This window comes from Sander lucioperca, chromosome 1 (genome assembly GCF_008315115.2).
Source record: "Sander lucioperca isolate FBNREF2018 chromosome 1, SLUC_FBN_1.2, whole genome shotgun sequence".
Lineage (NCBI taxonomy): Eukaryota > Metazoa > Chordata > Actinopteri > Perciformes > Percidae > Sander > Sander lucioperca.
Window position 1 is genome coordinate 40666172 of NC_050173.1, and position 25465 is coordinate 40691636.

Consider the following 25465-nt stretch of genomic DNA (forward strand, 5'->3'; position numbering starts at 1 on the left):
ATATGTTGCCTTCTTTATAATCGTGTTTGGTGTTGTTTTCTGTTGTTGGCCTTTCTTTCGTAAAGCATTGTGTTGTGAGCTGGGTTTTTATGGGATATCTAGTCAGAGACGCAGAAATAGAGAGACATTAGAGCCACACTCCGCTTCTAACAAGATTTTTGTGTCAGGGAGCCACATGAAAAGATGTTAGGTCTTGTTGGGGATGTGATAAAATGCAGGATTTCTTTTCTGTACGTGGAGAGATAAAAAGCAGAGAGGGAATTGGAAATTGTACACATGGTGCCCAGAAGACAAATACTAACCAGGTTGTTGATTCCCTGACTTTTCCTCTCGTGCCACCATGAGTTGGCTTTGACTAAAGTATCATGACTACTTTCTGATGGATTGCCATGGAATTCGGCTTACACACTAAAAGTAACTACTTTAACTTAAAGCTATAGTGCATAGTTTCTGTCTCCCCCATGAGGAATTCTAAGTAATGAAAACAAAACTGTTGCCGCGTCCACATGATACAAGCCTTCCCCCCCCCTCCATGCAGTTGAAAATAAATACAAAATGATTCCCATGATACCACGGGCAATTACCTTTTTTTTTTTAAACCTTTATTTTATCTAGGTAAGTCGATTGAGAACTTCTCTTTTGAAACGACGACCTGTCACATTCACACAGTTACACATTCATACCTGGAAGCTGCCCAGTACAACCACAGTCTGATCTGCTGGCCACTGAGCAGCTCCACTGGAGTAGTTGGGGTTAAGGGCCTTGCTCATGGGCACCTTAAAAAACAAGAAGAAGACGTCGATAATGATAGCCGCAAATAAATAAAAAGCTGCAAAGCAAATAATAGACGACTACTAAGTTAGGTTGTAATAACAATGGATCGCTTTGTAACAATGAGGCCTTGAGCTCTGAACGCTAATGTCCGAGGCCACAGGCGTTGGGAGAATCACGGAACCCACCTGCTCCAGAGGCACCTGTCCCTGCGGGAGAGGGAAAACATAAGAGAGAGAAGTCCCTGAAAATATTTCAGAAACCTACTTAATGTTTGGATTTACCTTCAAAGAAAGCAAAGAAATTGAATTGCCGATGTGTGTTATTTGTGCAGCAACACTCTCAAATGAAGGCATGAAGCCATCAAAGCTGCAACGACACTTGGAGACTAATCATGGCAACCTGAAAGATAAACCGCTAGAATACTTTTCAGGCTCTTCTGCAGTCTCTGGCCAACAAACAATGATGTGGAATTCAGTGAAAGTTGGAGAGCTTCCTGTGAAAGCCTCCTATGAAGTTACACTTTGCATCACTCAATGTAAAAAAATGTATACAATTGCGAAAGATTTGATATTGCCTCCATTGTGCAAGAACAAGTTTGGGAATGATGAATAAGCAAACAACCTGAGGACTATTCCGTTGTCAGACACAACCATTGCTCGGCGAGTTTGTGAAATAGCATCTGATGTGATGGAGCAGTTTACTGAGAAGCTGAAATCGGTGGAAGCCTTTTCATTACAGTTGGATGAGTCTGGGAACGTGTCCAAAGATGCACAGCTTTTGGGATTTGTGCGTTTTGTTGACCAAAACGAAATGTATGAGGATTTTTTGTTTTGTAGGAAGCTTCCTGAACGCACAGCAAGTTCTGACATTTTCAAAGTGGTTGATGACTTTTTCAGAGGAAATAAGATAAGCTGGGCAAATCTGTGTACTCACAGTGCGCGCGTGGACTGATGGCGCTTATCAAAAAAGTTACGTGGATTCACTGCATGTTACACAGAGAATCTCTCGCTGCCAAATAAATAAGTGCTGACTTTGCTGACGTTATGGACACTGTTGGGAAGACTGTCAATTTGATTAAGAAGATTGCCCTGCAAAAGCGTTTCTTCGCTGCAACGCAAGGCAGAGGGTCACAATGCTCTCCTGTCTCATTCTGAGGTCAGATGGCTTTCTCGTGGATCAGTACTGGCATGTGTGTTTGAGTGACGTGCAGCTATCCATGAGTTTCTAGCTGGTCAAAACCACACAGAGCCGACTGCACATTTCCTGGCTCAGTAAAACTGGCATATCTTTTCTCAGAGTTGAACAATCTGAACAGTTCCATGCAGAGCGGTAATACACATGCCATTCAGCTGTATGACAAGATGGAAAGCTTTCTGAAGAAAACAACGCGATGGAGAGAGCAAATCAGGCAAGGTAACTTTTCTTTGCTTTCATCAGTGGAGGAGTTGGCTGATTCTGCAGTGCTTTCGCCTGGCGTGAAACGCGCAATTAATAGACACTTGGAGGCAGTTGAAAGTCAATTTGAAAAGTACTTTTCTGAGTCTGAGTCCTGGAGAAGGGACAAGACATGGATACAGTTTCCATTCAAAGACAAGGCATATGACAGCTCAAACTTGACAGCCTCTGAGGAAGATCTGCTGATAGAGCTGTCCGCAGACAGGAGGCACAGGAATGTGTATGAGTCAAGGCCTATCATTCAGTTCTGGATTTATTGCCAGAAAGACTTCCACAGCTCACTGCAAAGGCAATGCTGAGCCTTTTGCAACAACCTATCTTTGTGAAAGTGGATTTTCCTCCCTTATCTACCTGAGGAGCAAATACCAGTCCAGACTGCAGCCTGAGGATGACATGATGCTCTGCCCGACAACCTCAATCTCCCCCAGAATAGACAAGCTGTGTGCTACCCACCAAGTAAGGTAGGCCTATGCGTCATCCTGATGCTAAATAATACCAAATTTATACCTCATCAATAATTTTAATCCATTTTGTAACCTATTTATATACTCAGTTATTATGTTTATGTTTGATGAAACGTTTTTTTGTTTATTATAATTGTTATTATTTTATTATATGGCCAATTATAAAACCCAATAATTACGTATATATATATATATATATATATATATATATATATATATATATATATATATATATATACAGTTGTGTTCAGAATAATAGCAGTGTGTTTAAAAAACTGAATAATGCTCAAAATCCTTAGAATAGCTTTTAATTCCATAATATCAATGCATTGGGAACACTGCACATTCAATTCCAAATCAAAACATGACCAAAATTGATCAAGTTTGTGTTATACCTTTACAGAAAGTGAAGAAAAAGGAATATTAGGCTGTTCAAAGAAATAGCAGTATTTGCATTGTTCTTTACAAACTCAAACATTTACTGTATAAACTGAAACATGTCTCAAGGGTTTGCTTTACTTTGAATCACTGCACTAATATTTAGTTGCATAACCATTATTTCTGAGAACTGCTTCACATCTGTGTTGCATGGAGTCGACCAACTTCTGGCACCTGTGAACAGGTATTCCAGCCCAGGACGATTGAACTATATTCCACAATTCCTCTGCATTACTTGGTTTTGCCTCAGAAACAGCATTTTTGATGTCACCCCACAAGTTTTCTATGGGATTGAGGTCTGGGGATTGGGCTGGCCACTCCATAACATCAATGTTTGCTCGCTTACTGGTGTGTTTTGGGTCATTGTCTTGTTGAAAGACCCATTTCAAAGGCATTTCCTCTTCAGCATAAGGCAACATGACCTCTTCAAGTATTTTGATGTATTGAAACTGATCCATGAACCCTGGTATGCGATAAATAGGCCCAACACCACAGTATGAGAAACATCCCCATAACATGATTTTTGCACCACCATGCTTTACTGTCTTCACAGTGTACTGTGGCTTGAATTCAGTGCATGGGGGTCGTCGGACAAACTGTCTGCGGCCCCTAGACCCTAAAAGAACAATTTTGCTCTCATCAGTCCACAGAATGTTGCGTCATTTCTCCTTTGGCCAGTCAATGTGTCCTTTGGCAAATTTCAACCTATTCAGTACATGTCTTTTTTTCAGCAATGGGACTTTGCGGGGGCTTCTAGCTGATAGCTTTGCTTCACATAGTCTTCTTCTGATCGTAACAGTACTCACAGATAACTTTAAGTCTTCTTTGATTTTTCTGGAGCTGGTCATTGGTTGAGCCTTTGCCATTTTGGCTATTCTTCGATCCATTCGAATGGTAGTTGACCGTTTTTTCCCATGTCGTTCAGGCTTTGGATGCCATTTCAAGGCATTTGAAATCATTTTGGCTGAGCAGCCTATAATTTTCTGCACTTCTTTATATGTTTTCCCCTCTCCAATCAACGTTTTAATCAAAAAATATCACTTCTACCAAAAAATTTTATTTATGAGGTTTGTGATGTTGGACTGCTATTATTTTGAACACAACTGTATATATATATAGATATATATATATATCTATATATATATCCTTGTTCCATTTCTCTATCGGCCAAGGGGTCCAATCTGAGTTTTCTGTTGCACGACTAAAACAACCTTTGAACGTACACATGTTCCACCAAAACAAGTTCCTTCCAGAGGCTATTTTACAGAGGCACCGTGGCTCTCTCCGGCGGTTAGCGCCGCCCAAGACGTTTAACTCCCATCCCGGAATGCTGTGTAGACAGCTGGATGACTCTTGTCAGCTGGTTGAAAATCGGCGACTTTCCCTCTTTTTGCGTTTAGCTTAGTGCAGCTCTAGTGGACCATACACAACAGTGGCTTAGCCGCATCGTCCTCCCCAGCTCCGCCCACCACAGCTCCGCCCTCTTGTCCAAATACGGTCACTTTTGGCTGTATATTAAGAAGATGGAGAGAGCCAAAATGGCTTCAAAACGGCAGTCCACAAACTAATGGGTGATGTCAGTGATGCTACATCCATTATTTTTACAGTCTATGATCTACACCCAATATCTCCTGTTTTAAAACCTCCAATCTTCTGAGAGAACACCTGAGGACACCCCCACACTCCCCAACCATTGTCCTTTTTAACGTGTAACTCATAACGTCATCCATGGGTTTGGCCTTTCCTGTCCGTATTGTTGATCTTACCAATATATATAGTTTCTCCATTTTACAGTAACCCATGGCATTCTGGGGTCATGATAAGAAAACACTGTATAACCAGAACGGACCTGATGAGAAAATAACTCAATATAACAACAACAACAACAGATCTGACTATAATATGAAAAGATCAATGAAGGAAAGATCTAGATAGTAGAGGTAATAACAGGACAAGATCTCTCGAGAGAAGCTGTACTGAGAAAAAAAATTCTTTATTACAAGGAAACTTAATGCGTGTTGCTGTGGAGATGAACGTAATCCCATCATCCAGCGGTGTCTTTTCAAGGTAAACTCTTGAGGTGATGTTTGGGAAGTAATGAGAGGCATTTTGTTTGCTCAGTCATAGAAGGTATAACTATATCTAGTGAACATGGATTACAACACATATATGTTTACAATACCAGAGATGATTATTTCCTTTGTGCCACAGAGGAAAAACTGCTGCACTGCATACTAAACAGGCTCAGCTCTGAAGACTCGCCCTCAGTGCTGCTCACACTAAACTGTTTAGTGAGACAAAGCAATTATGTGAATATTTTAATCGCTTGACTAGGCCCAGGTGCCATTTCTGCCGCTTGTGGCATGATATAAATAAATATGAAATAAACACGTACTTACAACAGTCAATGCACTACAAAAATGAAAGGTGGGAGAGCCTGGAATTATCCTTGGCCATAGTGATAAAATGTCACTGCCTTCATTGCAAGTCCTTTTTATAACTCCTGCATAATTTAACAAATCTGTGGATGAAGATTACCTTTACATGTAGAGGTCATTACTACTGAGGACTGGGGTCTGTCCAGTGATGGTGGTATCAATGTTTCAAATATAGGGGTGGCACGATTCTTCAAATCTAATTTGATTTGATTCTTGTTTGATTTATTTTACCTTGAAATATCAGCTTCAAAATCAACTTTTTGATGCTACGCTGACTTGTAGTATGGACATTAGTGCCTCCATCATTCCCACTGCGCGCCCCGATCGCCTGTTATGGCACTTTGTAACTTTGGCGAGCGGGTAGGATCTCCCGGGCAAAGTTCTGTAATGCTTTATGGCACTACCATTGATTTTGGATGATATTTTATGGAGAAAATGTTTTGTGGTTTTCCCTCTGATGTCTTCTAGCTGCTCTGGCTCGACTCTAGGTGATTAACAGAGTTTCCTGATTGACAGAAAGCTTTACTTGTTGTTGAAGTAATGCTTACCGCTAACTGCTGCCCTGAGCTAGTGAGCTCAGTTAGCCGTGCTGCCAGGACTTTGCATACTTCTATGAGTACACTTACATGTAGTACACTGTGTACACTATGTACTCACTTATGTATTGCGTACATTTCAACAGGGTAGTGTTGTTTTAAATCGCTCATGGCCGTTTTGAACTGACTGGAAATGACTCTTCTTCTTCTGTTTAATGGTAAATTGTAGCCGGGCAGAGCATTACCGCCACCTGTTGTCATCACAAACTGGCAGCAGTATAGTGGTACTTATTGTTAAAAAACACATGGGGCCCTATTTTAACAATCTAAGCGCACGGCGTGAAGCGCATGGCACAGGGGCGTTTAAGGTGTGTCCAAATCCACTTTTGCTAGTTTGACAGCGGAAAAAAGTCTCCGTGCGCAAGGTGCATGGTTCAAAAGGGTTGTACTTAGTGTCTTAATTAATTCATAGGTGTGTTTTGGGCGTAACATGCAATAAACCAATCAGCGCGTCATCTCCCATTCCCTTTAAAAGCCAGGCGCGTTTGTACCTTGGCGCATTGCTATTATGATGCCGGATTTGCACTGTAATATTTTTATTTGTAATCTTTTGCATGTTTGTGTGCTGCTGCGCTTCCCTGTGTGTGTGTAACAAGCATAGTGTGCACGCGCTGTGCATAAGCCTAGGTTCATTTTACTAAAGCGCTGCTAAAATAACAATGAAATGCTGCGTTATTTTGCGTATTTATTTTACTGTAGACCAGGTTTTTGTTGGTCAATGGCGCGATCACTATCTGCTGCTTCAAGATAGCAATACGCCAAGAATTCACCTGAACACACCTCCCTGTAAGACCAGCACGCCCATGGGTGCACAGATGGGCACAGGTGCATTTGTTATTTAAACGACGTGGGCGCTGGAAGGTCTTAAAATAGCAATGACACTTGCGTTGGGCTTTGCGCCGCGTCTGGTACAAGATAGGGCCCCTTTATGTATTACATTTGTATAGTTTGTATTTTGCCGTTTCATTAGTAACCGCTGCAGCTTCCTTGCCGCCACATTCACAAGTTTGAAAATACATTGGTGGTCCCGTAGCTTCCGCTCCGTAGCAAAAATGGCGGCCGTTTAGTGCGAACATTTTTCCAGCGTTCCACACTATACATTTTGACCGCTTGAGTGCACCATCCGGTAGTCGTAGTGCACTGCATTTGGTTACACTTAGTCAGTGTAAACACATTCTGTACTCCAAATAACAATTGTAACTACAGAAGTGCGCAATTTGAGACACAGCATTGAACCGCTGGGAGGAGGAGGTTTTCACGGAAGGGGCAGAGGAGAAATGAATGCTGGTGGGAGCAGCGGTGTCGTGCAAGAACTGGAGCTGGGCAAGCGGGCAACGAGACCTAGTTCTCCAGCCGCTGCGGACTTTACGGCAGATGCAAGAAGCAGAAGAGGACATGGAGTAAGCTAAGAAGAGAAAAGGAGAAAGTGGCCGAGTTGCAGTTGGACAACCCAGAATGGCTTTAAGTAATTGGTGAGAGCTTCGCGAAATAAAAGGCAAGGCAGCTTTCTTTGTTTAGCACATTTCAGCGACAGGATAATTCAAAGTGCTTTACATAAAACATTAAAGAGCAGTTGAAAACAATAAAAAATATAAAAACAGATAAAATACAAGATTTTAGGAGGCTAGTATGGGACAATGTATAAGGCGTTGCTCTATACACGTAATCAACCCGCAATCCTTGCCGTCCCCAGAACGGGCCAGTCCCACCGGTCTAAGTTTTTAAATATGAAAGTTCTAATTTTCAACAATGTAACTTCAGTAATAATTAAAAATATAAAAACGTTAGAGTGCAGTATAAGAAATCAACAATTATTTAAAAAAGACAGCATCAAAAAGAAAGGTCTTCAGCCTTGATTTAAAGAGCAGCAAGACAGATGCCAATCTAGCTGTTGGATTAGTAAGTAATATTAGCTGGCTTGCTATGTCTGGTGTTGTTGCACTGGCTTTATGTTTGGCTGTTAGAAAAGTTGTCAACTCGCTACTTTTTGATAATAAGTAATATATGATAATAATCATAACAAATGCACTTATACAGCTGTCCATATTTAAGACAGCGTGTAGAAGGGAATTACACTCTACACTCAATAATATCAAAAGTTACGCAGTGTTGCTTTAAATAACTTCACTCTCAGATTTAGCGCCTACCATCAGCTCACTCCCGCCGCCTGACTGGCCCCGGCCCTTGGCCCGCAACTTCAACAAGTGCAAGATGACCTCTGTAAAGAAGAAGAGCTCGTGCAGGTGCTCTCAAGTAGGTACCTAACTCATCTATACAGCGGTTCCTTTGTAGCTCATGGTTTTAAAAAAAGAGAATGGCTAGAATATTCCTGCAAAAACTATGCCATATTTTGCTACGCTTGTAGAATTGTCGAGTCAAATGGCAATGCAGATGTTGCTGTCACCACCTCTGGTGCCATGCTGTTGTGAGTAATAAGGGACTGGGAAGGCATGAATCAAAAAAGGACCACATGGAATTGGTGGCGTTGTGGAAGGAGAGATGTGTAAGAGATGCGAATGGGACTAAGATTTCCTCAATGCAGCAAAGCTTGAATGAAAACACATTTTTGTCAGCTATCCTGGATATTATTGAATTCACAGCGGTAAAACCAGTTGCCTTTCCGAGGCTCTGTTGACGCATTGGACGCAAGAGGCAAGTAGAAAATATGTCAGCAAATGATAGAAATATGTCATATCTAGTTACCTAGGAGAGGCCCTGTGCACCCGACACAGGGATTTATTATTCCATGGATGCAAACAAAGTGAGGCCACTGCTGGACTTAACAGGTACAGACTTTAAGGGATCTGAGTTTGCTGTGGAACGGCGGTTTCTTCTGGATGAAATGCCCCAATCAGATAAAAACGGGATAACACAGGACATTTTTCATGCCATTTGAGAACCTCTCCTCTTCTCAAATGGCATGATCGAAGAGACAGAGGGGAAGGACAAGAATCATGAGTGCACATGCTTTTGTCAATGTCAATAGATTTTCAATGGCAGGATGTAGCGAGTGTACTGAGGCTTCATTAGCTTTGTCAGATGCTTTTAAGAGATATATTGGCATGGTCATTAGTGGGGAAATCAAGTGAGTTACTGAGTCAAAAATGTCTCTCTCAATTGGTGGAAGTGTTCAGATGTGTAGCTGTGTGTTGGTGTGCACGACTGCAAGCATTATGGCTGTTTGTATGCCATGCAGAGAAAAGCCTGACTTCAGTTAAAGCTCAGTTAAAGGGATAAAATGTTTACTTAGACTTAGACTTAGACTTAGACTTCTCTTTATTGATCCTTTTGGGATGACTCCCGCAAGGAAATTAGATTTCCAGTAGCAGATTTCAGCAGCTTACAAAACACTCTTTAAATAAAGAGGTATAAAAAATACATTATAGAAAAAATACAGTACAAGAATAACATTAACAATAAACTTTTAGCTAAATATGTTTTACAAAAAGTAAAGAAACAGTAAAAAACAAACTTACAGATAAATAAAGATAAATATATAGGACTGTGTGGTATTGTGTTATTATACAGTTAATAAATAAATTACATTTAGCATAAATTAGCAGTTAAGAGCAGTTAGAGTGTCCAGGTATGTATGTGAGTAGATTATTAATTTATTGCACAGTGAATGAGTGAGTGGCTACCACTCCTTCCCTTCCTTCCTGTTATGTCCTCTTTACCCTATTTCCTCCTCCCCCCGAGTGAGGAGTTGTAGAGTATGATGGCATGAGGGACAAAGGAGTTCTTGAGTCTGTTGGTCCTACATTTGGGAGCAGCCTTCCACTGAACAGGCTCCTCTGGTTGCTGATGACGGTGTGCGGTGGGTGGCTGGCATTGTCAGTAATGTCCAGCAGTTTGTCCAATGTCCTCCTCTCTGCCACCGTCACCAGTGAGTCCAGCTTCATGCAGGCCCGCCTGATCAGTTTATCCAGTCTGGAGGTGTCCTCCTTGGATATGCTGCCCCCCCAGCACACCACAGTGTAGAAGAGGATGCTGGTAACCACAGACTGGTAAAACATCAACAGCAGTTTGCTGCAGATGTTGAAAGACCGCAGTCTCCTCAGGAAGTACAGCCATGGTTTTGAAATGATCATTCCGATTCCGATTCTATTGAAATCCACAGAAGCCTAGAAGAAAAAGAAGTTTAGGCTTTATTATCGCCACCAGGCGTAAGCCTTGAAGAAGATCATGTGTTCGACCGTGTGTTTTTGTGTATCTATCTGTCCGCAGCAAATCTCGCATAGAAGGAGACTGCAGACACTCCTCAGGGCTGAAAAAAACCCTGGCACTTTCTGGGTAAAATGAATAAATAAATAAATTAATAAAAACATTACATTTAATGTATGTTTTCATACAGAGTCAATCTCCTAAAAAACACTCAAAGTCGACATCAAAGATAAAGCAATGAAGCACAGTGTGCACGGTAGTAAAGACAGAAATACAACACGGTCTATTAGAAATTCTCAGATGTCTATCGAGGAAACTAAACATGATTTTCATTAGTGTTATGTAATGAAACCAGGAAAATGCTAACACTATGATGTGCAATAATGAGATATGTACAGTACATCTTAAAATTAGGATTACATTCTGAAGGATGTTTTATATCTAGGACAGTTTTTGTCTTATGTCTGTTTTATGTCATTTTTTACTTACTCCATCCAAATAAGTGCGTGCTTTCTGTGTGTGTGTGTGTGTGTGTGTGTGTGTGTGTGTGTTCCCTGTGCGTAGCACCTTAGCTTTAGAAATGTCAGGTTTAGTCGATCAGGTTGCTGTCGCCGTGGTTTTGTTGCCGTCCTTGAGCGAGGCATCGCCTCTGGGGATGCAGGGTCTTTCTCATGTGGCATCTCTCCACATCAAGACAGTGCCATTCTTCATACAGCTGTGAGTTAATTTCCATAGAATGGAGCGATGGATTCATTTATTTTTCCAAACACATCCTCTCCATCTCAAAAAGTGCGTGTTGCTGTGCGGAGAGAAAATTGAATTCCCAAACGTTGCTGCTTGGTGCAGGAAGGCATGCATGTATAATTAGAGGCCTGTAGGCAACAGATAAGAAAAAAAATAAAGACTCACTTTGATGTTGATCACAAATTATTTCATGCTTTGAGTGTGTGCACGTTCATGCTCTAATGCGTGCACACAAACACATGTGCGTGTGTAACGGGAAGATGCACACTAATATGTGTCCCTGCTGTCACACAGACAGACAGACACCCACTCACGATGCACACATATACTGTACATTTGCACACACACAAATATTCCAAACTGACACAATACCATCAATAATTTGCCAACACCATTAATCCTGCAGCGCTAACTCTTTCTTTTTTTCTCTCCCTCTCTCTCTCTCTCTCTCTCTCTCTCTCTCTCTCTCTCTCTCTCTCTCTCTGTGTGTGGAGACCTTTGGTTGGTCTTTTCCTCTGTTGTTATTGTTGTTGGGTAGTTGTGTCTTTCGGGATCTCTCCATCCATCATACATGGAACTGCCTGTCATTTCTGAAATTGTTCCCTCTGCGTCCTCTCAGCCAGTGTAGCACAGGCTTGAGAAATCATGTTACATTTTACTTTGAGATAAATTCTTAATATTAGACTTGATGATGCAAACAATTGGAACAATTCATTGGTTCTGAGAGAAATAAACATGTTTAACCCCTTCATGTTTTGGATACATGGTTTAACCTCATTCACTGCCCTCTCTGGTTTATGGGTGTGTTTGAATGTGGTCATAAGTGTTATCCATTGCACCTGGAAGTACACCCAACAGTGATGTTACGGGGTACTGACACACCCTGTATGACACTCCTACTCCTCTGCAGCAAGGTGAGAAGCTAAAGCACTGGAGGAACACAGCGCTGTTAAGTTGCTCTTTGAACACATTACTGTTTTGCTTTAAAGCAGCTCGGGGGCTGACTATGTTGATGGGTGCACCATCTGCCCATCCTCTGAGGTCCGCAACCTTGGTGTAATCCTGGACTCCACCCTCTCTTTCCATACTCACATCAAATCTATCACCAAATCAGCCTTTTTTCATCTTAAACACATCTCCAGACGCAGCGGCAGAGTTTTGGACGTACTGGAGCCTGTTTAGGGTTTTACTGGGGACCCCAGACAGGTCTCTAGTTTCCTTTATGTGCTGTTGTAGCTCTGTGGTGGTTATTTTCTCTAGTTAAAGTACGCACCATAAGCTGCTCTTCTTTTGATGTGTGACTACATACAGTATGTTTAAGTGTTCGTGCCCAAGCCAGGATCCTGGAGATAATGATGACATGGATGTGACAGCACATCACCCCAACCCTCATCCACCTTCACTGGCTCCCAATTAAGTCATGCATCAAACATAAAACCCTCCTTCTCAACTACAAATCCCTCCATGCCCTGACCCCACAGTACCTCTCTGACCTCCTCCATCCATACACCCCACTCCGAAACCTGCGGTCCTCAGACGCTGGCCTGCTCTCCATTCCCCACACCAGACTCTGTACCTTCGGAGACAGAGCCTTTAGTGTTGCAGCCCCATCCCTCTGGAACCCCCTCCCTGCAGATATCCAAAATGCTACATCCCTGGACATATTAAAAAAACTCATGAAACACCACCTGTTTACCACAGCCTACATACAACCTCCTTTAGCTTAGCCAAAGTAATTCTGTAAAGTGTCCTTGGGTTTCATGAAAGGCACTATATAAATACAAGTTATTATTTTTATTATGTTCCGTCATTCCGATGCATTGGTCTATGTACCAATGCATCCTCATTTCCAAAGACTCCCAATAGACTCGTACACATACATTACTATGGAGATGGAGAGTGATGGGCGTTGGACTTGGCAGTTATAGTACCCCTAGTCTGGATCAACAGAAGTACATTTACAGGCTTTGCTCCTCACCTTTTGCTCTCTGTGTGTTACCGTGCTTAAAATCCCTTCGCTACAGGAAACAACAACAACCTTCGAGCTAGCAAGCTACACGCTGAAAATGGCATGTTTGGAAGAAACTTTGGATGGTGCAACAAGGCAGGCCTGCTTGGTTCTTAAGGGGAATGATTCTAAAGATTTACAAAGAATATGTTTATGGCATTTACTTAGTCTGGCTATCACCAGACCAAGCTCAATATTTTAAGATTGAACATTAGTCTTGGGAGTCTGCTCTGTATATTCTACTGCACAAGAGGCGTGATCAAGGGGCATAGTTCAAATGACTCTGTACGCAATTGGATAGTCCTTCAACCAATCAGACCAACGATCCGGGTGACGAAGCAGCGACAGTGGCATCAACGGTGGCTGCTATGTTGAATGTAAACAAAAAGCTGCTTGGTCGCTTCTCTATCGTCATCGTGTTAAACCCGCCAATAGCGCACCAGGTGGATAAGCCAGTTTGTGATTGGTTCCCGCAGATTTGTAACGGAAGCAGGATAGATACATGTACAGGTTTCCAGCCTGAGCTGCAGGGCGAAATCAAATCACCGGCAGATCGGGCTGGGTTTACCCAGTCTATCATTTACTCTCTAACTGGGATGTTTTGGGACTGATTGGTGGGATTGCTGTGGACGAAGTACACATGGCGATACACTGGTAAGAGTTAATGAGGTTTAACCATGTATCCACCTAATTTAAATAGCTCATGTTACTGTATTGTGTCAACAGTTAGCTATATTTTGTATGTGGCGTTTTCTTATGCAGGGTGCAAATGTTCCAACAAAACAAGTTCCTTCCTGAGACCATTTAGCAGAGCCAGCATCTCGTCCGGAGCTTAGTGCTGTCCAAGATGGTTGTGATTGGTTTAAAGAAATGCAAACAACCCAGAGTGTTTTGTTCTCCTATCCAGGAAAGTATCTGCAGTGTAGCCAGACCTTACTCCACAGCGCTGTGGAGATGGGTCTGGACGTTCTAGTGTCTTTACCACGTGTTTTCCCTTTGCAGTAGTTTTATTCACTTTACAGGGACACTTGTTCTATGTGCTTCCTCACTGATTACCCTCTTCCAGCAGTATGTACACAAGCTAGCAAAGCTAACACAATTGTCTTTGTCTGTCTTAAGGCTTGTAGCGGTCCCTCTGAGTTTCCCGTAGCTCTCCGACGCCACCGCAAAACTACTCCCCATTTAGCCTTCAGTCATTTGTTATGCTTCTACTAAGTACCTCCATCTATGTATGTATTCTCTCTCTCTATTCTTTAAGTCTCTTTTTTTCTTCAAATAGCAATTGGAGAGGTCAGCATGCTAATATTCTATGGTACAGTGCAACTGAATGAAGCCTCATACATGAGCAAGTTTAGCAATTAGCAAATCTTACAGGTCACAGATTGTGTCATGTAGGCCAACACAGCCATTTCCTCAGGTCATTTTCACCATCTCACCTGTAGTGAGTGAACTACAGCAGGCATAAAATGAATGGATAAGTTTAGATTATTTTTACATTATATTACAAATTACAAACTGATTTTGGAAATTTTCTAAATGACATATGGCAATTAAAGATAAAGATAAACTTTATTCATCCACAATGTGGGAAATTTTGCTTAGGCCAACCCCCATGCTGCTGCCATTACCATTACAAACATACATACATAGATGTCATAGAACAAACAACACAGCAAGGTTCCTAAAACGCTAATCCTGTAGTAAAAAAATAAGTAAATAACCTAATAGTAGTAAAACCAAAGAGATCCTCCCAGTTGGTCTTGACCTAGGCATAATTCATCTGCTATATACAAATTAATTTTTAAATCTATTTAATCTACATCGAGGGACTCTAAACCTCCTCCTAGACGGAAGTAGCTCATAAGAGCATGTAGAACATGGGATGGGTCATCTATCCGGTTTTCCTGTTGTAGAGTAGCCTGTTCATAGATAGACTGGAAGGATTGGTGCTGACCAACCCCCACAATCTTCCATGCAGTCTGCATCAATGCTTGCTCTTGGGGGAATTACTGGATTGTTGGGGCTTTGTAAATTATAGAGGGTGGTCTAGACCTACCCTATCTGTAAAGTGTCTCGAGATAACTCTTGTTATGATTTGATACTATAAATAAAATTGAACTGAATTGAAATTGAATTGAATTGAATTGAATCAATCTGATCGGTTTGGACTTAAACTGCACAGACAGGTTCTCAAACCAAGCTTACTAAGACTGCCTAAAAAAAAACTGATCGACACCATGAACTCTAATGGTGTGTGTCCATTGTCAGCATCATTTCCCCGCTTCCCATTCATTTCTGTGGGAGCAGCCGTGCAAGGCATTCTGGTAGCGCCACAGGGACTTTGGAGAAGCGGGGCGTCGAGCTGCCTGCTCCTCATTTGAATCCAGCCAACTTTATGCAAATGAGGAGCGGCTCAACGCCTCTCAAAAGCCCCCGAAAAACTTTTAATCTGACCTATGTCGATCTGAAATGAAGACAGATTCAGCAACTGTACGGCCTATTTCTCGCTTAAAATGTTTTCAGAAACACGTTTTGGGTTGGTTAGGTTTAGGTAAGAAGAGTGGGATTGGTTATGGTTAGGGTAAGAATGTCAGGGCAATAATATTCCAAAAAGGTGTAATACATGAGTAGTATGGATAACTGTGTGTAAATATATGCCAAGGTACTGTAAATGCACAGGGGTGCAAATAGCATACATTGATATTTGTACCAGACGGGGTATTAATAGAACACATTGCTGTGTGCACCGGCGGGGTACGAATAGCATTCATTTCTAATTGCACCAGGGTACGAATAGCATACACTGCTAATTGTACCAGGGGTGCAAATAGCCTCACCCTAACAATTATCCCAAACAGATATATATATATATATATATATATATATATATATATATATATATATATATATATATACATACAGTGGTCACAGTGAATTAGATGGCATTACCCACAGGGACAAAACTAATCCTCAGCATTTCCATTTATCAGCTGTGGGCAGACGATGCTCTGGGTGGATCACGACCCATCACATCTAACAATGTTTGAAAGGCTGTCGACCTGTTTCCCGACAAAAACAAAAACCCTTTCATTCGCTCTCCTTCCATTAATAGCATCTTAAAAGGCCACGGGCCAGCGTGTAATGCCTACAAACATATTCAATTTCATCATAATTAAGAATAGATTATCTTTCCAGCTAAGCACAATTCATCATAATCATCATTCCAACCTCTTAGGGGTTTAAATAATCTGATGCAGGGATCCATAACTCCTTGCGACACCACACTAATTTGTTTACAGCCACATCTATTTGGTATACCATCCTTTAATCAATAGCAGTAAATCTAAAGTCCATTTTGCTGCACATTTCTACTCTTCTAATGTGAAAAAAGCCTTGTTGAGAAAGGGGCAGTTTAGGGCTCAGGAGTTGCACCCACACCTCTCGTGGCCCAGGCTCTCAATTCAAGTCTGAATGCAATTATATCAGATTGGTAATTGTAAACAGTGTGGATTATAGCGGGGCGGTCCGTGGGGCATAGATGGATACAGATAACAGAAGTGATGGTGTCATAACTGGAGATTATCATCTGATTCATTAAGATAAGAGAGGGAATGATAGCTAGGAGGCATCTCTTCCACAGCACTTGTACATAGCTTGTTCACCATCTTGCTCATTAAATCGAAATGAAACCGCAAGCTGTTGTATCCGTTTGGACTTACAATACTAAACTCACTGGATGTTGACAGGCTGTCATCAAGCTGCCAAATATCCAGTGGATCTAGATAAGCAGCCGCCCCACAGAGCCAAGTGTACTTCCAGTGGTCTCCAAACGAGTGAACTGGCTGCTTTCACTCACATGCTGCTCTTATGATGTGACGTTTTAGTCCAGATTAACAAATGTTACAATTAAGCTACAGCCTTCTGTGTGCTCTTGTGATGGGCGGCTTTAACAAGTTCTATTCAACGTACTGAGCACCATCTTTCAGTCAGGTATCATGTTCCTATAACACATCCATGGCTTACGTTCAGTGTGAGCATTAACTCTAATAAATTCTGCAAACTATGGGGTCGTTGTGTCAAGAATGCAAAGATACACAAAGAGAAATATTGAACTGTGCATTTCCCACTATGATTTTTTATTCTTGTGTGGCTTGTGTCATCATTACTATCCGTGACAGCGACCCTGCTATTGTTTTCACCTTGCAGATCTGTGTGTGTGTGTGTGTGTGTGTGTGTGTGTGTGTGTGTGTGTGTGTGTGTGTGTGTGTGTGTGTGTGTGTGAGACACCTACTGTAGCAGAAACTATCACAGAAGGGAATTTGAGTACTTTGCCAGGTGTCTATATGTCTGTCTGTTTGTCTGCAGTCAGATTTTGTCACTGTGATAGCATCACAACAGTGCAAGATGCAGTCACGAAACTTTACAGGTGTGTAGTTGAGATCGAAAGAAAAAAGATGGGTGTGGTCTGAGCACATCCACGGAGGTAGAAAGTAGGGAAGGGGTTTCTAGTTTCCTTTATGTGCTGTTGTAGCTCTGTAGGTGGTTATGTTCTCTAGTTAAAGTATGCACCATAAGCTGCTCTTCTTGTGATGTGTGTTTGCGACTACATACAGTATGTTTAAGTGTTCGTGCCCGAGCCAGGATCCTGGAGATAATGAGGACATGGATGATTGATGGATGGATGAATTGATTGATAGAGCTATGGGACCCAACTGTTTATGTCTCTGTTATAAGCAAATAATACAAAAATCAATATGTGCTGCAAGGTTGTGAGGTTAACCAGAAGACACAGATAACTCCAGGAGGCAGGTGTTTGTAGACAGACCTTCTCTTCCTCAATCTCCTTCCACTCTTCCCATCTGCGAACAATGTTTGGACTGATGTTGTTAGTATTTACCCAGCCCGTACTGTGGCTGGGCTCCGCAGGCTCCACAGCCGTCTAATTGCCTGTCACATGAAAAGCTTTGTCTTTTGTCACCATGGATCAACTGAAGATCAATACTGCCAACAGATAGAGTGAGCCGTGTGTGTATACCGTGTGTGTGTGTGTGAGAATGTGTGAGGGGGAGACAAATGAGTTTGAATACCTGCGAGGAAAGGGAAGCTTTGAAGGATGCAACAGCATTACTGTCATCTTGTCGCCTGGCGTGCACAGGAGAGAAAGCTATTCACGCACGGAATTATTCCAACACACACGACCGGGCCTGCGTATGAAATCTGGCATGTGCACACCCACCGTGACACACTGCCTCGCAGCACTGCCAACTGCAGGGTTAAAAAGTGGGTGGACTCTAGCTGGAAAACCTCATTAAGTTTTAATTCCTTTCTGTATCCTATTTCTATAATGGGGAATTGATTTTTACTTAGTGCACTGGACCAGAAATAATTCTATTTCAAATCGTTTTATTCTCCTCTGTTTGTCTTTGTGTCTTTGTGTGTGTGTGTGTGTGTGTGTGTGTGTGTGTGTGTGTGTGTGAATCTTTAAGTGTGTGTGCTCATTTTCCCACATTTAGAGAAGACGCTGATGTTTTTCCTTAATCCGTTTGGAGCGAGAAAAAGAGCGTGTCATTCTTTTTGAACACACACTGTTAGCCGCTTTACTGGATGCACACTTGCTAATGCTTCCACAGAGTACACACCTTTAATACCTTCAGTGTTGTAACATATCAGGTGGTTCTTTGAAGAATGACAGCATGTCATTATTGAGTAACAACAGGATGTCATTTGCTTCACATGATGATATCAGGGTAATGTCCTCCTTAAATCAACAAGCAATTCATATTTACTTCAATATAACTTCCCAAGATGAAAGTCTTTGGATACTGTTTTCAGAGAACATGGCATAATGAGGCCTGGCTCACCCACAAACAGCATATTGATTGGCTCTGAGGTTGAAATTGGATTCCCACACAACACCCGGAAATAACACCTGTGTTGCCCAGGGAGAATAGGCTCTCTACGTTAGCTTAGCTACAACCAGAGATGTAGCTTAATTAAGGTAAATGCTCAATCTGGGGTTTTCGGTTTGCAAATTTTAGGAGGATGTTCTCTGCTGTAACACTGTATCCTCATGCACTGAGACAATTAGTATCCTGTTAACTGCCAAAACACACCGCTATTTTCATTTTGCCGCCAATGTTATCCAATCTGTTCATACCGACTGCGATCAGGCGCGGAGTGGCCGTGCTGGCCCAAACGCTGCTGCGATCATTTCGGCATATTCTTTATTTCTTCCACGAGCCGCAAGCGAATGTGTCAAGCCAGGCAGGTAATCACATACAGGAGGGCTACAGCCCAGCCGGATACGTAAGACAGAAATGCCATCAACGTCCAACTTGTGCTATGCAGCAGTTAAAACAAACATACCCTCTGCACTTAAGCTATAGCAGGCATTAACTGGAGCCGCTTGGATATTCAACGTTATGGTATGTCAGACATGCTGGACTGTCAAAACACCATGGATTTACTAACTATGTGTGAGACCTTGTATCATGATAGGTTGACTAGCTACTCCAGGAAACAACATTCCATTGATGATCCATAATTGCCAAAATTACCATGATTGGAGTTTACACTGTAGGTGCTGCCTTTCATACAGAGACATTTTTTGGACTGGATAAGGAGACAAAAAGTATAGTACAATACAGTAGTAGAGACAGAAATATAGGGAAGTAATGAAGATACAAATGAAGCAAGATTTAAAGAAACAAGATCAAGAGTATTCAGCCATGCTAGCAGCTCTGTGAGGCTGTATCAGACCATAGACTATATACAGTATAATGTAGCATCAGTGCCATTACCCATTGGTTTATAGACTGCTGTTTTGATAATGACCATATTTGGACAAGAGGACTGAGCTGGGAAGGATGACGTGGCTAAGCCAGTGTCACGTATGGTTTAAATGGCACTGCGCTAAGAAATACGCTATCGAGGAAAAGTCGCCGATTTTTTATCCCCTTAAGTTCCCTTACTTTACCAGCTAACACTAGCGCTAGCTAGCTTGACAAGGTGCTATTGAAACGCCGAAAAAGTGGGAACATAATTTACTAAATGAACATCATGCTGTATTGAAGAAGACTTGAAACTAGCGATTGAGACCAAAAACTAATTGTGAAAATGTTTACTGAGGTAATAAATCAAGTGAGAAGTAGGCTCATTTTCTCATAGACTTCTATACAATCAGAGTTCTTTATGGAGCCATTGGAGTCGCCCCCTGCTGGAAATGAGATCGAATGCAGGTTTAAGGCACTTCTGCATTGCCTTCACTTTTCAGGCCCAGAAGTTGCCGGTTGACTCAGACATAGAGTGGTGCATTGAGCTAAATGCTAATGTCAGCATGCTACCATTGCCACAATGACAATGCTCACATGTTGATGTTAGTAGGCATAATGTTTACCATGTTCGTTTTAGTTTAGTGTGTTTACATGATAATAGCAATACATTCAAAGTACAGCTGAGACTGATTGGAATGTCATTAGGTTTGCAGCTATTCGGTCAGAAATCAAAGTATTGTATAAATGAAAAGTCAGACAATCCTCAAAGTTATTACAATTCATCCATGTCATTCCTTCCAATAGTTGTTGGTGGCCCTAGATGATGTTATAGGATTACCAAAGTCTCTAGAATTCATTCTACGGGAAACATTAATTTCTCTGTACATGTCATGGAAATCTTTTCGCTTGGACCACACATTGGTTAAGTAGTAATGAGTTTTAAGTGAATATGACGTTAAATAACACCACAAATAGCAAAATCAAGATCATTATTGTTTTCATGCTACCTCCTCTGTAAGAAGGTAATACTTTACAAAGTACAGTATTTATACCCAAAGGTCCAGCGTTTTGGGAGATATGGTATTGAAAATGATAATGACGATGAATGATAATAAGTTCATTGCTCAGATCCAGGAATGCGACAATGCGGGATAAACAAATCGCCAGGTCAGTCTACGGAAAGGAAAACAAAGGCAGATCGTAAAATGATTACCCAAACTGTCTGTTGTAATGCTCATTTCATCTGTTTTCCATAATGTGTTTCAGAAGATTTTTGGGGGATACTTTCCTTGCATGCTCAGCGTTCCGTAAGGGACGTGGTATCGATGAAGCTTTCCGTATGTGTATTAAAGTGGCACTGCTTACGGGCATGATAAAGAGGATTGCTGACACAATCAATCTTGATAGAGTTAAGGAGGCTTCTAGCTCCTCATCAGACATTTACTCTTTATGAGTGTGAAACTGCAGCCCTGGCCCAGCAACCAGCGCTGGCTTCAGTTACTAAGACGACTAATAGGCCACTACTCCGGCACATCGTATTATGATCGATTGGGATTCATACTGTGCTGTTATATCAAATTCACAGTGATGATGATTGTCTCCTCCTAGGGAAGAATAGCTGTGCTGTCTTATCTCCCCATTGACATTAAAACAGTCTTGGTTATTACTATATATATATCCAGATATCATTTTCTTCTTGTGGCTACTGATTCTGCTTTCTCAACTCAACCCCCTCGCAACCTATTTGGAAAACAATCTACTTGCCTACCTGCCTCCATCTCCCACAAAACCAGATGCTTTTATTAAAGCTGAACTCCTCTAAGGCCCCTGTATCTTCCTCCCTCTTTCTTCACCTTGCCCTCATCTGCTCCAACAGCTTCTTCGGGGCTGCCCAATTTCACCAACCGGAGTTTCTGAGTTCCACCTTTGGTGCAGATAGTCCTCCTTCGGGGATCCCAAAGCAATAATACAGCATCAGAGGCAAAGGCAATAATCAAATCTAATGCACTCACTGATCTGACTTCCCTAACCCCGCTTATTCCTTAATTTATTAGGCATGGGAGAGAGGAGGGATTGAGGAATTCAATGTGTGCCTGGCTCCCGAGATGCTTTCAGGAGACATATTGTTTATTGCTTTGGGTTTTTACCTGGCATAAGGCCCTCAAGTAGCACTTTTCGGAGAGTACATATTGTTTCTTACTTAGCCTTTGGTATTGGGTTAAAGGGATTTAGATATTTTGAGGTGGGGTTGTATGAGGTACTTAGGCAATAGTGATGGCCAAATGAAGCTTCATGAGGCTTTGTGAACCATTTTCTTTATTTTCTGAGCACAATAGATGGCGTTCTCTGTTCAACAAAGGGTTGAAAGCACACTGAATTGCCATTCCTTGAGCCTTTTTCTTTAAACAAAGAGCGCCATCAGAAAATCTGAAAATGGTTCACTTAGCTTCATGAATCTTGCATCTTGTGCAGCGGGCACATGCCCAGTTTGGGTAAGCAGGCAGCTAAGCAATGTACTGCTGTGAATGGGGGCAGCAGCTAAAAGCACTTTAGACACATAAACAAATCAATAGAATTTTAAGTGTAGGGATGCTCCGATTGATTGATCATAATCAGCCGATATATTTTAGACACCTAAAAAAAAAGGCCAAAATAAAAACGCTATAATATGTCGGCCGATTATAATTGATCAATTGGAGCAACCTTACACTTAAAAAGTGATATTAATTTGTGCCGACAGCCATCTACTGTAGCTAATACACTGACTATGGAGAAATGGCTCATTCAACCCCAGATCTAAAAAGCTGAACTATCCTCACTTGAGTTTCCACTACATGACCATTTCTTTTCACATATTTATTGGATTTCTGAAAAGAAAATCTGCTGTTAGGAATGATTGAAAGCCTCGACCAAAGTACAAGACCCGACTGTTGTCAGTGAAGAATGGAAGTAGATAGAGGTTGGACACATCCTCGCTGTTTATTTGACAGGACTGGAGGAAATGCTGTACTCTCAGCTTAATTTAAAACTTATGGTAGATGGAAAGAAGTAGATTACATACATTTTAAGTTATAATGAATACAATTTCAGCTTGAAAAAACAGAGCTTTTTTGTATTTATCTTGATAAATTGGGTGATTTCACCGTTATAAAGGCAGCCATTTGCTTCTCGGTGCCTTACCAATTCATCATCATTGAGTTTTCCTTCTACAGTAGCCAACATTCACTGTTGATGGTTCAAGTTGCAGAATGTGTCAGGTTTATATGTAACTGTTTTCCTGAGTTGTTTATCATTGCAGCAGTTTCTCTTTAATGTATATGGATTGTGTTGATTCCACTCACACACTGCTCATTGTTTGTGAAATTCAATGAAGGGTACGGTGGCCGAGACGGTTCAACACAAATACAAAAGCCACAACACAAACACAAAAGCTACAACAGAAACGCAAAAGCCACAACACAAATATATAATTGACAACGGAAGTGAATGACAACGGAACTTTCCTCCTGGCCCGTTTCAGGAAGGAGGTTTAACAAACTCTGAGTCTAAGCCTGAACTCTGAGTTGATTTACCCTGAGATGGGAAACTCTGAGTTTTCGGTTCCAGAAAAGCTGATTTGAGTTGGTTCAATCAACTTAGAGTAGGTTCACTCAGAGTTAAGCGCGTGCACCACCACTATAAAAAGGCAGCATGAATGGAGCCATGATACTACGATTCACCATGGTAACAACCGCAAACAAACTGGTCGGCGGAAATACTCATGCGCACATACAGCGAGTTTGAATATATATTTCGTCAAAAAAGCAACACAGCGGCTGCTGCAAAAGAGAGATAACATTGCTGCTAGAGTAAATGCGTAAGTTCCAATATAGTGTATTAATATATTTAATCAGAAGTATAATATTACTGGTGAAATGATATTGAACCTATATTTCATTAAGATGCAATCCTGCGGGCAAAAAAGTCCTAGGCCTACTAATCCCATTCTGAGGCTGCAGCACCATCATTAACAGAATTATAATTCATGATCTTTTATTTCAAAGGGTTTACATCATTCACCTGCAATACTGTGGAACTCCTTTTTAATTGCTCGTACTGGTTTGTGTCCAGGGAACACTACAAAAAGGTTTCAGAGCGAGTCACACTCTTCTGATGGCTCTGCATACAGTGGCTTTACTTATATGCTCCGCATCAGCAATGTTGTAAAGAAAACTGCCGTTTGCAAAAAAACGTAATGCGACACAAAGAATGTGCTGGGATGTAAGAGCATGTCCACAACGGGTGACGTTAGTGATATGAGGACAGATAAGGTTATGTAGGCTAAGAAGAAAGGGAAGAAAAACGATACCGCTCAAATAGGTAGTTATCTGGAAATGAAAATCCATCTATAGTCGGGCCTCAATATCATCTAAACACACCCCTGCTTTCTGAAATGGGCCTCATCCGCTGGCTCCGTTTGTCAACAACACACTCACTTCCGTTGTCGCTTATGTATTTGTGTTGTGGCTTTTGTATTTGTGTTGTAGCTTTTGTGTTTGTGTTGTGGCTTTTGCGTTTGTTTTGTAGCTTTTGCGTTTGTTTTGTAGCTTTTGCGTTTGTGTTGTAGCTTTTGTGTTTGTGTTGTGGCTTTTGCGTTTGTGTTGTAGCTTTTGTGTTTGTGTTGTGGCTTTTGTATCTGTGTCGTAGTTTTTGCGTTTGTTTTGTAGCTTTTGCATTAGTGTTGAAGCTTTTGCGTTAGTGTTGTGGCTTTTGCGTTTGTGTTGAAGCTTTTGTGTTTGTGTTGTGGCTTTTGTGTTTGTGTCGTAGTTTTTGCGTCAGTGTTGTAGCTTTTGCGTTTGTGTTGTGGCTTTTGCGTTTGTGTTGTAGCTTTTGTGTTAGTGTTGAAGCTTTTGCGTTAGTGTTGTAGCTTTTGTGTTTGTGTTGTGTCTTGTATTTGTGTTGTAGCTTTTGTGTTTGTGTTGTAGTTTATGCGTTAGTGTTGTAGCTTTTGCATTTGTGTTGTGTCTTTTGTATTTGTGTTGTAGCTTTTGTGTTTGTGTTGTAGCTTTTGCGTTTGTGTTGTGGCTTTTGTATTTGTGTTGTAGCTTTTGCGTTTGTGTTGTAGCTTTTGCTTTTGTGTTGTAGCTTTTGTGTTTGTGTTGTAGCTTTTGTGTTTGTGTTGTAGCTTTTGTGTTTGTGTTGTAGCTTTTGCGTTTGTGTTGTAGCTTTTGTGTTTGTGTTGTGGCTTTTGTATTTGTGTTGAACCGTCTCTGCCACCGTAGAAGGGGGAACATAATGCAAAAAAAGCCTCAATTGCTTCTACTTTGCCGTTTTTCTTTTTACAATGAGACATGAAACATGAGTGTTGTTTGCATTACATAATCCCCTTTTTCAAAACCGCACTCACCACCCACCTATTTAAATCTGTGATTATTGTTAATAAGTTCTCATTGTTGCAGTTATTGTATATGTATAAAGTGTCGTTGAGTACCATTTAAAACGCTATATAATATAAATGTATTATTATTATTATTATTATTATATTATTGTATGTTGAAACTGTTGATTAACTGCATTTTGACTAATAATGCAATATGTTTGCATAATAGTAAAAGGTGTTGAGTTTACAAAG

At 41.2% G+C, this 25465-nt stretch overlaps 2 long non-coding RNA genes across 2 annotated transcripts in view; both read right to left on the reverse strand.

Moving 5' to 3' along the window:
- Positions 1–25465, reverse strand: part of LOC118495599 — a 556251-nt gene that overhangs the window by 503536 nt on the left and 27250 nt on the right. The gene's annotated exons all lie outside the window — the stretch shown is intronic.
- LOC116064442 lies at positions 15716–23209 on the reverse strand. The gene is made up of 3 exons (XR_004108526.1): positions 23196–23209; positions 16385–16386; positions 15716–15913 (listed from the first exon to the last, which is right to left on the reverse strand). It is a non-coding gene; the product is annotated as an uncharacterized LOC116064442 (long non-coding RNA).